The sequence below is a fragment of the Musca autumnalis genome, unplaced genomic scaffold (genome assembly GCF_047663935.1).
Source record: "Musca autumnalis isolate F117 unplaced genomic scaffold, ASM4766393v1 scaffold_60, whole genome shotgun sequence".
In the NCBI taxonomy this organism is placed as follows: Eukaryota; Metazoa; Arthropoda; class Insecta; order Diptera; family Muscidae; genus Musca; species Musca autumnalis.
Window position 1 is genome coordinate 318,042 of NW_027412200.1, and position 14,737 is coordinate 332,778.

At 27.1% G+C, this 14,737-nt stretch overlaps 2 pseudogenes; one reads left to right on the forward strand and one right to left on the reverse strand.

Moving 5' to 3' along the window:
* The first annotated feature begins 6,004 nt into the window (after positions 1–6,004).
* Positions 6,005–7,419, forward strand: LOC141388142 (NADH-ubiquinone oxidoreductase chain 6-like; annotated as a pseudogene).
* Positions 7,420–10,957: 3,538 nt separating this feature from the next.
* LOC141388143 (NADH-ubiquinone oxidoreductase chain 6-like) lies at positions 10,958–12,381 on the reverse strand (annotated as a pseudogene).
* Between the last annotated feature and the right edge of the window lie 2,356 nt (positions 12,382–14,737).

Below are 14,737 nucleotides of genomic sequence, written 5' to 3' on the forward strand. Positions count from 1 at the left end.
TGAAATGCAAGGGTCAACTTCGTCAAATCAATCACAAGTCCATATGAGAGCAAATATATCGTGTCCCATAATATCAGCAGTCTCGCTTCTAACGTCGTTTGTTAAGCAAACTTTGACACACAATCCGTGCAATTTATAAGACGATAAAGAATTCCGTTTCGAAGATAGATGCAGAAGCATCCAAGTCTCATGAAATGCAAGGATCAACTTCGTCAAATCAATCACAAGTCCATATGAGAGCAAATATATCGTGACACGTAATATCTGCAGTCTCGTTTCTTACGTCGTTTGTTAAGCAAACTTTGACACACAATCTGTGCAATTTATATGACGATATTGAATTCCCTTTCGAAGATAGATGCAGAAGCATCCATGTCTCAAGAAATACAAAGGTCAGCTTTGTCAAATCAATCACATGTCCATATGAGAGCAAATATATCGTGACCTATAATATCTGCAGTCTCGCTTCTCACGGCGTTTGTTAAGCAAACTTTGACACACAATCCATGTAATTTATATGACAATATCGAATTCCGTCTCGAAGATAGATGCAGAAGCATCCAAGTCTCATGAAATGCAAGGGTCAACTTCGTCAAATCAATCACATGTCCATATGAAAGCAAATATATCGTGACCCATAATATCTGCAGTCTCGCTTCTTACGTCGTTTGTTCAGTAAACTTTGACACACATTTTATGCAAATTATATGACGATATCGAATTCCCTTTCGAAGATAGATGCAGAAGCATCCATGCCTCAAGAAATACAAGGGTCAGCTTCGTCAAATCAATCACATGTCCATATGAGAGCAAATATATCGTGACCCATAATATCTGCAGTCTCGCTCCTCACGACGTTTGTTAAGCAAACTTTGACACACAATCCATGCAATTTATATGACGATATCGAATTCCGTTTCGAAGATAGATGCAGAAGCATCGAAGTCTCATGAAATGCAACGGTCAACTTCGTCAAATCAATCACAAGTCCATATGAGAGCAAATATATCGTGACCCATAATATCTCCAGACTCGTTTCTTACGTCGTTTGTTAAGCAAACTTTGACACACAATCCATGCAATTTATAAGACGATATAGAATTCCGTTTCGAAGATAGATGCAGAAGCATCCAAGTCTCATGATATGCAAGGGTCAACTTCGTCAAATCAATCACAAGTCCATATGAGAGCAAATATATCGTGACCCATAATATCTGCAGTCTCGTTTCTTACGTCGTTTGTTAAGCAAACTTTGACACACAATCCGTGCAATTTATATGACGATATTGAATTCCCTTTCGAAGATAGATGCAGAAGCATCCATGTCTCACGAAATACAAGGGTCAGCTTTATCAAATCAATCACATGTCCATATATGAGCAAATATATCGTGACCCATAATATCTGCAGTCTCGCTTCTTGCGTCGTTTGTTAAGCAAATTTTGACACACAATCCATGCAATTTATATGACGATATTGAATTCCCTTTCGAAGATAGATGCAGAAGCATCCATGTCTCAAGAAATACAAGGGTCTGCTTTATCAAATCAATCACATGTCCATATGAGAGCAAACATATCGTGACCCATAATATCTCCAGTCTCGTTTCTTACGTCGTTTGTTAAGTAAACTTTAACACACAATCTATGCAATTTATATGACAATATCGAATTCCCAGCTTTGTCAAATCATTCACATGTCCATATGAGAGCAAATATATCGTGACCTATAATATCTGCAGTCTCGCTTCTCACGGCGTTTGTTAAGCAAACTTTGACACACAATCCATGTAATTTATATGACCATATCAAATTCCGTCTCGAAGATAGATGCACAAGCATTCAAGTCTCATGAAATGCAAGGGTCAACTTCGTCAAATCAATCACATGTCCATATGAAAGCAAATATATCGTGACCCATAATATCTGCAGTCTCGCTTCTTACGTCGTTTGTTAAGTAAACTTTAACACACATTTCATGCAATTTTTATGACGATATCGAATTTCCTTTCGAAGATAGATGCAGAAGCATCCATGTCTCAAGAAATACAAGGGTCAGCTTCGTCAAATCAATCACATGTCCATATGAGAGCAAATATATCGTGACCCATAATATCTGCCGTCTCGCTTCTTACGACGTTTGTTAAGCAAACTTTGACACACAATCCATGCAATTTATATGACGATATCGAATTCCGTTTCGAAGATAGATGCAGAAGCATCCAAGTCAAATCAATCAAAAGTCCATATGAGAGCAAATATATCGTGACCCATAATATCTCCAGTCTCGTTTCTTACGTCGTTTGTTAAGCAAACTTTGACACACAATCCATGCAATTTATAAGACGATATAGAATTCCGTTTCGAAGATAGATTCAGAAGCATCCAAGTCACATGAAATGCAAGGGTCAACTTCGTCAAATCAATCACAAGTCCATATGAGAGCAAATATATCGTGTCCCATAATATCTGCAGTCTCGCTTCTAACGTCGTTTGTTAAGCAAACTTTGACACACAATCCGTGCAATTTATAAGACGATAAAGAATTCCGTTGATAGATAGATGCAGAAGCATCCAAGTCTCATGAAATGCAAGGATCAACTTCGTCAAATCAATCACAAGTCCATATGAGAGCAAATATATCGTGACACGTAATATCTGCAGTCTCGTTTCTTACGTCGTTTGTTAAGCAAACTTTGACACACAATCTGTGCAATTTATATGACGATATTGAATTCCCTTTCGTAGATAGATGCAGAAGCATCCATGTCTCACGAAATACAACGGTCAGCTTTATCAAATCAATCACATGTCCATATGAGAGCAAATATATCGTGACCCATAATATCTCCAGTCTCGTTTATTACGTCGTTTGTTAAGCAAACTTTAACACACAATCTACGCAATTTATATGACGATATCGAATTCCCTTTCGAAGATAGATGCAGAAGCATCCATGTCTCAAGAAATACAAGGGTCAGCTTTGTCAAATCAATCACATGTCCATATGAGATCAAATATATTGTGACCCATAATATCTGCGGTCTCGCTTCTTACGTCGTTTGTTAAGCAAACTTTGACACACAATCCCTGCATTTTATATGACGATATAGAATTCCGTTTCGAAGATAGATGCAGAAGCATCCAAGTCTCATGAATTACATGGGTCAGCTTTGTCAAATCAATCACATGTCCATAAGAGAGCAAATATATCGTGACCCATAACATCTGCAGTCTCGCTTCTTCCGTCGTTTGTTAAGCAAACTTTGACACACAATCCATGTAATTTATATGACAATATCGAATTCCGTCCCGAAGATAGATGCAGAAGCATCCAAGTCTCATGAAATGCAAGGGTCAACTTCGTCAAATAAATCACATGTCCATATGAAAGCAAATATATCGTGACCCATAATATCAGCAGTCTCGCTTCTTACGTCGTTTGTTCAGTAAACTTTGACACACATTTTATGCAATTTATATGACGATATCGAATTCCCTTTCGAAGATAGATGCAGAAGCATCCATGTCTCAAGAAATACAAGGGTAAATATAGTTAACCCAGATAATAATAGTAATAAATTACCTATTCAACTTATTCTTAAAACAATATTAAATCGAATTAATAAATAAACACCAGCTGTAACTAAAGTAGAAAAATGAACTAAAGCTGAAACAGGTGTTGGAGCTGCCATAGCTGCAGGTAACCAAGAAGAAAAAGGAATTTGAGCACTCTTAGTTATAGCAGCTAATATAACTAATAACCCTACAATTATTATTTCATTATCAGATTGTATAACATCTAAATAAAAAATATAATTTCAACTACCATAATTTAATATTCAAGCAATAGCTAATAAAAGAGCCACATCTGCAATTCGATTAGACAATGCAGTTAATATCCCAGCATTATATGATTTAATGTTTTGAAAATAAATTACTAAGCAATAAGATACTAACCCTAATCCATCCCATCCTAATAAAATTCTAATTAAATTTGGGCTAATAATTAATAACATTATTGATATAACAAATATTAATACTAACATAATAAACCGATTAATTTTATAATCACTTCCTATATATTCCTTTCTATAATAAATAACTAAAGAAGAAATTATTAAAACAAATGATATAAAAATTAATCTTATTCAATCTAATAAAATTGTTATTACAATTATTAAAGAATTTATTGAAACAACTTCTCATTCAATAAAAATTATATAATCATTTATAATAAAAATTAACCCTATCGTAAATGACAAAAGACTACAAAAAATAAACTAACGAATCTAATAGAACAAATTGATAAATATTTCACGATTTAAAAAGATTTCATCTTATCATTGACACCACAAAACAATATTTTTATTAAACTATTTAAATTATAATCATAATATACACATATCCCCCTTTAAAATCAATAAATTTAATGGAAATCAATGTAAAAATAAAAGTAAATATTCTCGAATTTTACCACCTCTAAAAGAATAAATACCTGAAAATAACTTTCCATGTTGTCTATAAGCATATAAATATAATGTATAAGCAGCTCTAAAAAAAGATAATAAAGATAATATTAATATTGTTACTCAAGATCAACTAACAATTCTATTAATTAATGAAATTTCTCCTAATAAATTTAAAGTCGGAGGAGCCGCTATATTTGCTGAACTTAATAAAAATCATCATAAAGCTATAGAAGGTATAAAATTTAATAAACCCTTATTAATTAATAAACTTCGACTACCTAAACGTTCATAAGAGATATTAGCTAAACAAAATAACCCTGAAGAACATAACCCATGAGCAATTATTAAAGTATAAGAACCGCATATTCCTATATAAGTTATAGTTATTAAACCAGCTAATACAATACCTATATGAGCCACCGAAGAATAAGCAATTAATGCCTTAAGATCAGTTTGGCATAAACAAGTTAATCTCACTAATGCCCCACCTACTAATCTAATTCTAATTCAAATAAAATTAAATTTTAATCCTAAAAGTTGTAAAAAAGGAAAAACCCGTAATAAACCATACCCTCCTAACTTTAGCATAATTCCAGCTAAAATTATTGAACCCGAAACAGGAGCTTCTACATGAGCCTTAGGTAATCACAAATGAACTAAAAATATTGGTATTTTTACTAAAAATGCTATAACTAATGAAAAATATAAGATCTCATAATTAAATATATAATTATTTAACAAATAAAAATTCATAGTATTTGTAACCTTATATAAGTAAAAAATACCAACTAATATTGGTAACGACACTAATAAAGTATAAAATAATAAATAAACACCAGCCTGTAAACGTTCCGGTTGATACCCCCACCCTAAAATTAAAAACAAAGTAGGAATTAATCTTCTTTCAAAAAATAAATAAAACATAAATAATCTTATTGTACTAAAAGTTAATACTAATATTAATAATAATAAAATAATATTAAATAAAAATAAATTAGTGTAATTACTACACTTAAAGACAGACTCTCTAGCCATTAACATTAAAGAAACAATTCATAAACTTAATAAAATCAACCCATAAGAAATTATATCAGAACCAAATAAGTAAGAAATTGACATAAAATTATTTGAATATATATTATTTAAAATAAAAACAAAAGAAATTAAAAATAAAAATATTTGAACCATTCAGTATAAATATTTAATAAAACATAATGGAAATAAAAATAAAATTATAAAAATAATTTTTAACATTGTAAAATATTAAATCTTTGAAAATAATCATATCCATGTGTACGAATTATTGAAACTAAAATTGAAAGACCTAAAGCCCCTTCACATACTCTAAAAGTTAAAAATATTATTCTAAAAAAATTTTCATAATTATATATATTTAAATATACAAATAATAAAAGAAATAATCGTAAAACAATATATTCTAATCTTAATAATATAGACAATAAATGCTTTCGATTAGAAACAAAAGTAAATACTCCTATAATAAATAAAATTCTAGGTAAACATCAATTTAAAATGATTAACATTAGTTTTAATAGTTTAACAAAAACATTGGTCTTGTAAATCAAAAATAAGATTAATTCTTTTAAAACTTCAAGAAAAAAGAAATTTCTTTATCATTAATCCCCAAAATTAATATTTTATTTAAACTATTTCTTGATATTATACAATGAATTTTAATAACTCTTCTATTTATTTTTAACTTTATTTTTATAAACATTAAACACCCACTAGCAATAGGTTTAACACTTTTAATCCAAACTATTTTAGTGTCAATATTTTCAGGATTAATAACTAAAACATTTTGATTTTCATATATTTTATTTTTAGTATTCTTAGGAAGAATATTAGTTTTATTTATTTATGTAACTTCATTGGCTTCAAATGAAATATTTACTTTTTCTACAAAACTCTTAATCTCTTCAATTTCAATTTTTATAATTATAATCATCTCATTATATTTTATTGATAAAAGTATTTTACTTCAATATACTAATTTAGAAACCCAATCAATTTCAAATTTAAATTTTTATATAATAGAAAATTCTTTATCATTAAATAAATTATATAATTATCCAACTAACTTACTAACAATTTTACTAATAAATTATTTATTAATTACACTAATTGCTGTAGTTAAAATTACTAATTTATTTAAGGGTCCTCTACGACCTATATTTAACTAATGAACAAACCTTTACGACTTAAGCATCCAATTTTAAGAATTGCAAATAATGCACTAGTAGATCTTCCTGCCCCAAGAAATATCTCATCTTAATGAAATTTCGGGTCATTATTAGGCTTATGTTTAATTATTCAAATTTTAACTGGATTATTTCTTGCTATACATTATACAGCAGATATTAATTTAGCATTTAATAGAGTAAATCATATTTGTCGAGATGTTAATTATGGTTGATTATTACGAACTTTACATGCTAATGGTGCGTCATTCTTTTTTATTTGTATTTACCTTCATGTAGGGCGAGGAATTTATTATGGATCATATTTATACACCCCTACATGATTAATAGGAGTAATTATTTTATTTTTAGTAATAGGAACAGCTTTTATAGGATATGTTCTTCCATGAGGGCAAATATCTTTTTGAGGAGCTACTGTTATTACTAATCTATTGTCAGCTATCCCTTACTTAGGAATTGATTTAGTACAATGAGTCTGAGGAGGATTCGCTGTGGATAACGCTACATTAACTCGATTCTTTACATTCCATTTTATTTTACCTTTTATTGTATTAGCAATAACAATAATTCTTTTATTATTTTTACATGAAACAGGTTCAAATAACCCAATTGGGTTAAACTCTAATATTGATAAAATTCCTTTCCACCCTTATTTAACTTATAAGGACATTGTAGGATTTATTATTATAACAATAATTTTAATTTTATTAGTACTAATTAACCCGTATTTATTAGGAGATCCTGATAATTTCACCCCAGCTAACCCCTTAGTAACACCTGTTCATATTCAACCAGAATGATATTTCTTATTCGCTTATGCAGTTTTACGATCTATTCCTAATAAACTTGGGGGAGTAATTGCTTTAGTATTATCAATTGCTATTCTAGCAATTATACCATTTTATCATTTAAGAAAATTCCGAGGAATTCAATTCTACCCAATTAATAAAATTTTATTTTGAACTATAGTGGTTACAGTAATTTTATTAACATGAATTGGAGCCCGACCTGTAGAAGCACCATACGTGCTAGTTGGACAAATTTTAACAGTAATATACTTTTCTTATTTCTTATTTAATCCTTTAATTACAAAATGATGAGATAATCTTTTAAACTAGTTAATGAGCTTGAATTAAGCATATGTTTTGAAAACATAAGATAGAAATTAAATTTTCTATTAACTTTTACTACTAAATTTAATTCATTATAATAAATATAATAAAAAAATTTAAACCCTAAAAAAATAATAAAAAATTTAACGAAAAATGTAAAAAACTTTTTCAAGCTAAATATATTAATTTATCATATCGAAACCAATGTTAAGTCCCACGAACTCAAATAAATATAAAAGAAACAAAAGTTAACTTTAAATAAAATATAAAAGAAAATACATCACACCCCAAAAATATTACACAAAATAATATACTTATAAATAAAATTCTCGCATATTCAGCTAAAAAAAATAATGCAAAACCCCCTCTTCTATATTCAACATTAAACCCAGAAACTAATTCAGATTCCCCTTCAGCAAAATCAAATGGAGTTCGATTAGTTTCAGCTAAAGAAATTCTAAACCATACTAAAGCTATAGGGAATATTAAAAATAAAAACCAAATAAATAATTGGTATTTATAAAACATTAATATATTATATCCTCCAATTAAAAACACAAAACTTAATAATACTAAAGCTAATCTAACTTCATAAGAAATTGTTTGAGCTACAGCTCGTAAGCCTCCTAATAAAGCATAATTAGAATTAGATGACCAACCAGCAACTATTACTGTATAAACTCCTAAACTTGTACAACATAAAAAAATAATAAACCTAAATTAAAAGAAAATAACTTAATAAATATAGGTATACATATTCAAACTAACAACACAACACACAACACAATCCATGTAATTTATATGACAATATCGAATTCCGTCTCGAAGATAGATGCAGAAGCATCCAAGTCTCATGAAATGCAAGGGTCAGCTTCGTCAAATCAATCACATGTCCATATGAAAGCAAATATATCGTGACCCATAATATCTGCAGTCTCGCTTCTCACGACGTTTGTTAAGCAAACTTTGACACACAATCCATGCAATTTATATGACGATATCGAATTCCGTTTCGAAGAAGCATCCAAGTCTCATGAAATGCAACGGTCATCGGTATATCGTGACCCAATAATTTTTATTTGGCCGCAGTATCCTAACTGTGCAAAGGTAGCATAATCATTAGTCTTTTAATTGAAGGCTGGTATGAATGGTTGGACGAGATATTAACTGTTTCATAAAAATTTATAATAGAATTTTATTTTTTAGTCAAAAAGCTAAAATATATTTAAAAGACGAGAAGACCCTATAAATCTTTATATTTAGGCAATTATAATTTTTTGGATTTTTTTTGTTATGATTGTTAATAATATTTTATTGGGGTGATATTAAAATTTAAAAAACTTTTAATTAATTAAATCATTAATTAATGATTAATTGATCCGTTATTAACGATTAAAAATTTAAGTTACTTTAGGGATAACAGCGTAATTTTTTTGGAGAGTTCATATCGATAAAAAAGATTGCGACCTCGATGTTGGATTAAGAGATATATTTAGGTGTAGCCGTTTAAATGTTAAGTCTGTTCGACTTTTAAATTCTTACATGATCTGAGTTCAAACCGGTGTAAGCCAGGTTGGTTTCTATCTTTAAAAAATTAAAATATTTCAGTACGAAAGGACCTAATATTTGATAAATTATTATTTTTGTTATTGAATATAATTAATATTACTATTTTGGCAGATTAGTGCAATAAATTTAGAATTTATATATGTAATTTATATTACAAATAGTACATGTTTTATTTAGAAAATTTATTATTTATTATTGGTAGATTATTATTAGTAATTTGTGTATTAGTAAAAGTTGCTTTTTTGACTCTTTTTGAGCGTAAGGTATTAGGGTATATTCAAATTCGGAAGGGTCCTAATAAGGTTGGAATTATAGGAATTCCTCAACCTTTTTGTGATGCAATTAAATTATTTACTAAGGAACAAACTTATCCTTTATTATCAAATTATATTTCTTATTATTTTTCACCTATTTTTTCTTTATTTTTATCATTGTTAGTTTGAATATGTATACCTATATTTATTAAGTTATTTTCTTTTAATTTAGGTTTATTATTTTTTTATGTTGTACAAGTTTAGGAGTTTATACAGTAATAATTGCTGGTTGGTCATCTAATTCTAATTATGCTTTATTAGGAGGCTTACGAGCTGTAGCTCAAACAATTTCTTATGAAGTTAGATTAGCTTTAGTATTATTAAGTTTTGTGTTTTTAATTGGAGGATATAATATATTAATGTTTTATAAATACCAATTATTTATTTGGTTTTTATTTTTAATATTCCCTATAGCTTTAGTATGGTTTAGAATTTCTTTAGCTGAAACTAATCGAACTCCATTTGATTTTGCTGAAGGGGAATCTGAATTAGTTTCTGGGTTTAATGTTGAATATAGAAGAGGGGGTTTTGCATTAATTTTTTTAGCTGAATATGCGAGAATTTTATTTATAAGTATATTATTTTGTGTAATATTTTTGGGGTGTGATGTATTTTCTTTTATATTTTATTTAAAGTTAACTTTTGTTTCTTTTATATTTATTTGAGTTCGTGGGACTTAACATCGGTTTCGATATGATAAATTAATATATTTAGCTTGAAAAAGTTTTTTACATTATTCGTTAAATTTTTTATTATTTTTTTTTTTTGGGTTTAAATTTTTTTTATTATATTTATTATAATGAATTAAATTTAGTGGTAAAAGTTAATAGAAAATTTAATTTCTATCTTATGTTTTCAAAACATATGCTTAATTCAAGCTCATTAACTAGTTTAAAAGATTATCTCATCATTTTGTAATTAAAGGATTAAATAAGAAATAAGAAAAGTATATTACTGTTAAAATTTGTCCAACTAGCACGTATGGTGCTTCTACAGGTCGGGCTCCAATTCATGTTAATAAAATTACTGTAACCACTATAGTTCAAAATAAAATTTTATTAATTGGGTAGAATTGAATTCCTCGGAATTTTCTTAAATGATAAAATGGTATAATTGCTAGAATAGCAATTGATAATACTAAAGCAATTACTCCCCCAAGTTTATTAGGAATAGATCGTAAAACTGCATAAGCGAATAAGAAATATCATTCTGGTTGAATATGAACAGGTGTTACTAAGGGGTTAGCTGGGGTGAAATTATCAGGATCTCCTAATAAATACGGGTTAATTAGTACTAATAAAATTAAAATTATTGTTATAATAATAAATCCTACAATGTCCTTATAAGTAAAATAAGGGTGGAAAGGAATTTTATCAATATTAGAGTTTAACCCAATTGGGTTATTTGAACCTGTTTCATGTAAAAATAATAAAAGAATTATTGTTATTGCTAATACAATAAAAGGTAAAATAAAATGGAATGTAAAGAATCGAGTTAATGTAGCGTTATCCACAGCGAATCCTCCTCAGACTCATTGTACTAAATCAATTCCTAAATAAGGGATAGCTGACAATAGATTAGTAATAACAGTAGCTCCTCAAAAAGATATTTGCCCTCATGGAAGAACATATCCTATAAAAGCTGTTCCTATTACTAAAAATAAAATAATTACTCCTATTAATCATGTAGGGGTGTATAAATATGATCCATAATAAATTCCTCGCCCTACATGAAGGTAAATACAAATAAAAAAGAATGACGCACCATTAGCATGTAAAGTTCGTAATAATCAACCATAATTAACATCTCGACAAATATGATTTACTCTATTAAATGCTAAATTAATATCTGCTGTATAATGTATAGCAAGAAATAATCCAGTTAAAATTTGAATAATTAAACATAAGCCTAATAATGACCCGAAATTTCATTAAGATGAGATATTTCTTGGGGCAGGAAGATCTACTAGTGCATTATTTGCAATTCTTAAAATTGGATGCTTAAGTCGTAAAGGTTTGTTCATTAGTTAAATATAGGTCGTAGAGGACCCTTAAATAAATTAGTAATTTTAACTACAGCAATTAGTGTAATTAATAAATAATTTATTAGTAAAATTGTTAGTAAGTTAGTTGGATAATTATATAATTTATTTAATGATAAAGAATTTTCTATTATATAAAAATTTAAATTTGAAATTGATTGGGTTTCTAAATTAGTATATTGAAGTAAAATACTTTTATCAATAAAATATAATGAGATGATTATAATTATAAAAATTGAAATTGAAGAGATTAAGAGTTTTGTAGAAAAAGTAAATATTTCATTTGAAGCCAATGAAGTTACATAAATAAATAAAACTAATATTCTTCCTAAGAATACTAAAAATAAAATATATGAAAATCAAAATGTTTTAGTTATTAATCCTGAAAATATTGACACTAAAATAGTTTGGATTAAAAGTGTTAAACCTATTGCTAGTGGGTGTTTAATGTTTATAAAAATAAAGTTAAAAATAAATAGAAGAGTTATTAAAATTCATTGTATAATATCAAGAAATAGTTTAAATAAAATATTAATTTTGGGGATTAATGATAAAGAAATTTCTTTTTTCTTGAAGTTTTAAAAGAATTAATCTTATTTTTGATTTACAAGACCAATGTTTTTGTTAAACTATTAAAACTAATGTTAATCATTTTAAATTGATGTTTACCTAGAATTTTATTTATTATAGGAGTATTTACTTTTGTTTCTAATCGAAAGCATTTATTGTCTATATTATTAAGATTAGAATATATTGTTTTACGGTTATTTATTTTATTATTTGTATATTTAAATATATATAATTATGAAAATTTTTTTAGAATAATATTTTTAACTTTTAGAGTATGTGAAGGGGCTTTAGGTCTTTCAATTTTAGTTTCAATAATTCGTACACATGGATATGATTATTTTCAAAGATTTAATATTTTACAATGTTAAAAATTATTTTTATAATTTTATTTTTATTTCCATTATGTTTTATTAAATATTTATACTGAATGGTTCAAATATTTTTATTTTTAATTTCTTTTGTTTTTATTTTAAATAATATATATTCAAATAATTTTATGTCAATTTCTTACTTATTTGGTTCTGATATAATTTCTTATGGGTTGATTTTATTAAGTTTATGAATTGTTTCTTTAATGTTAATGGCTAGAGAGTCTGTCTTTAAGTGTAGTAATTACACTAATTTATTTTTATTTAATATTATTTTATTATTATTAATATTAGTATTAACTTTTAGTACAATAAGATTATTTATGTTTTATTTATTTTTTGAAAGAAGATTAATTCCTACTTTGTTTTTAATTTTAGGGTGGGGGTATCAACCGGAACGTTTACAGGCTGGTGTTTATTTATTATTTTATACTTTATTAGTGTCGTTACCAATATTAGTTGGTATTTTTTACTTATATAAGGTTACAAATACTATGAATTTTTATTTGTTAAATAATTATATATTTAATTATGAGATCTTATATTTTTCATTAGTTATAGCATTTTTAGTAAAAATACCAATATTTTTAGTTCATTTGTGATTACCTAAGGCTCATGTAGAAGCTCCTGTTTCGGGTTCAATAATTTTAGCTGGAATTATGCTAAAGTTAGGAGGGTATGGTTTATTACGGGTTTTTCCTTTTTTACAACTTTTAGGATTAAAATTTTATTTTATTTGAATTAGAATTAGATTAGTAGGTGGGGCATTAGTGAGATTAACTTGTTTATGCCAAACTGATCTTAAGGCATTAATTGCTTATTCTTCGGTGGCTCATATAGGTATTGTATTAGCTGGTTTAATAACTATAACTTATATAGGAATATGAGAGAAGTCTCCCTTGTCCTGTATGGGATGTTGTGGAACAATGTTTTTTTTTTTTATATAGGAATATGCGGTTCTTATACTTTAATAATTGCTCATGGGTTATGTTCTTCAGGGTTATTTTGTTTAGCTAATATCTCTTATGAACGTTTAGGTAGTCGAAGTTTATTAATTAATAAGGGTTTATTAAATTTTATACCTTCTATAGCTTTATGATGATTTTTATTAAGTTCAGCAAATATAGCGGCTCCTCCGACTTTAAATTTATTAGGAGAAATTTCATTAATTAATAGAATTGTTAGTTGATCTTGAGTAACAATATTAATATTATCTTTATTATCTTTTTTTAGAGCTGCTTATATATTATATTTATATGCTTATAGACAACATGGAAAGTTATTTTCAGGTATTTATTCTTTTATAGGTGGTAAAATTCGAGAATATTTACTTTTATTTTTACATTGATTTCCATTAAATTTATTGATTTTAAAGGGGGATATGTGTATATTATGATTATAATTTAAATAGTTTAATAAAAATATTGTTTTGTGGTGTCAATGATAAGATGAAATCTTTTTAAATCGTGAAATATTTATCAATTTGTTCTATTAGATTCGTTAGTTTATTTTTTTGTAGTCTTTTGTCATTTACGATAGGGTTAATTTTTATTATAAATGATTATATAATTTTTATTGAATGAGAAGTTGTTTCAATAAATTCTTTAATAATTGTAATAACAATTTTATTAGATTGAATAAGATTAATTTTTATATCATTTGTTTTAATAATTTCTTCTTTAGTTATTTATTATAGAAAGGAATATATAGGAAGTGATTATAAAATTAATCGGTTTATTATGTTAGTATTAATATTTGTTATATCAATAATGTTATTAATTATTAGCCCAAATTTAATTAGAATTTTATTAGGATGGGATGGATTAGGGTTAGTATCTTATTGCTTAGTAATTTATTTTCAAAACATTAAATCATATAATGCTGGGATATTAACTGCATTGTCTAATCGAATTGCAGATGTGGCTCTTTTATTAGCTATTGCTTGAATATTAAATTATGGTAGTTGAAATTATATTTTTTATTTAGATGTTATACAATCTGATAATGAAATAATAATTGTAGGGTTATTAGTTATATTAGCTGCTATAACTAAGAGTGCTCAAATTCCTT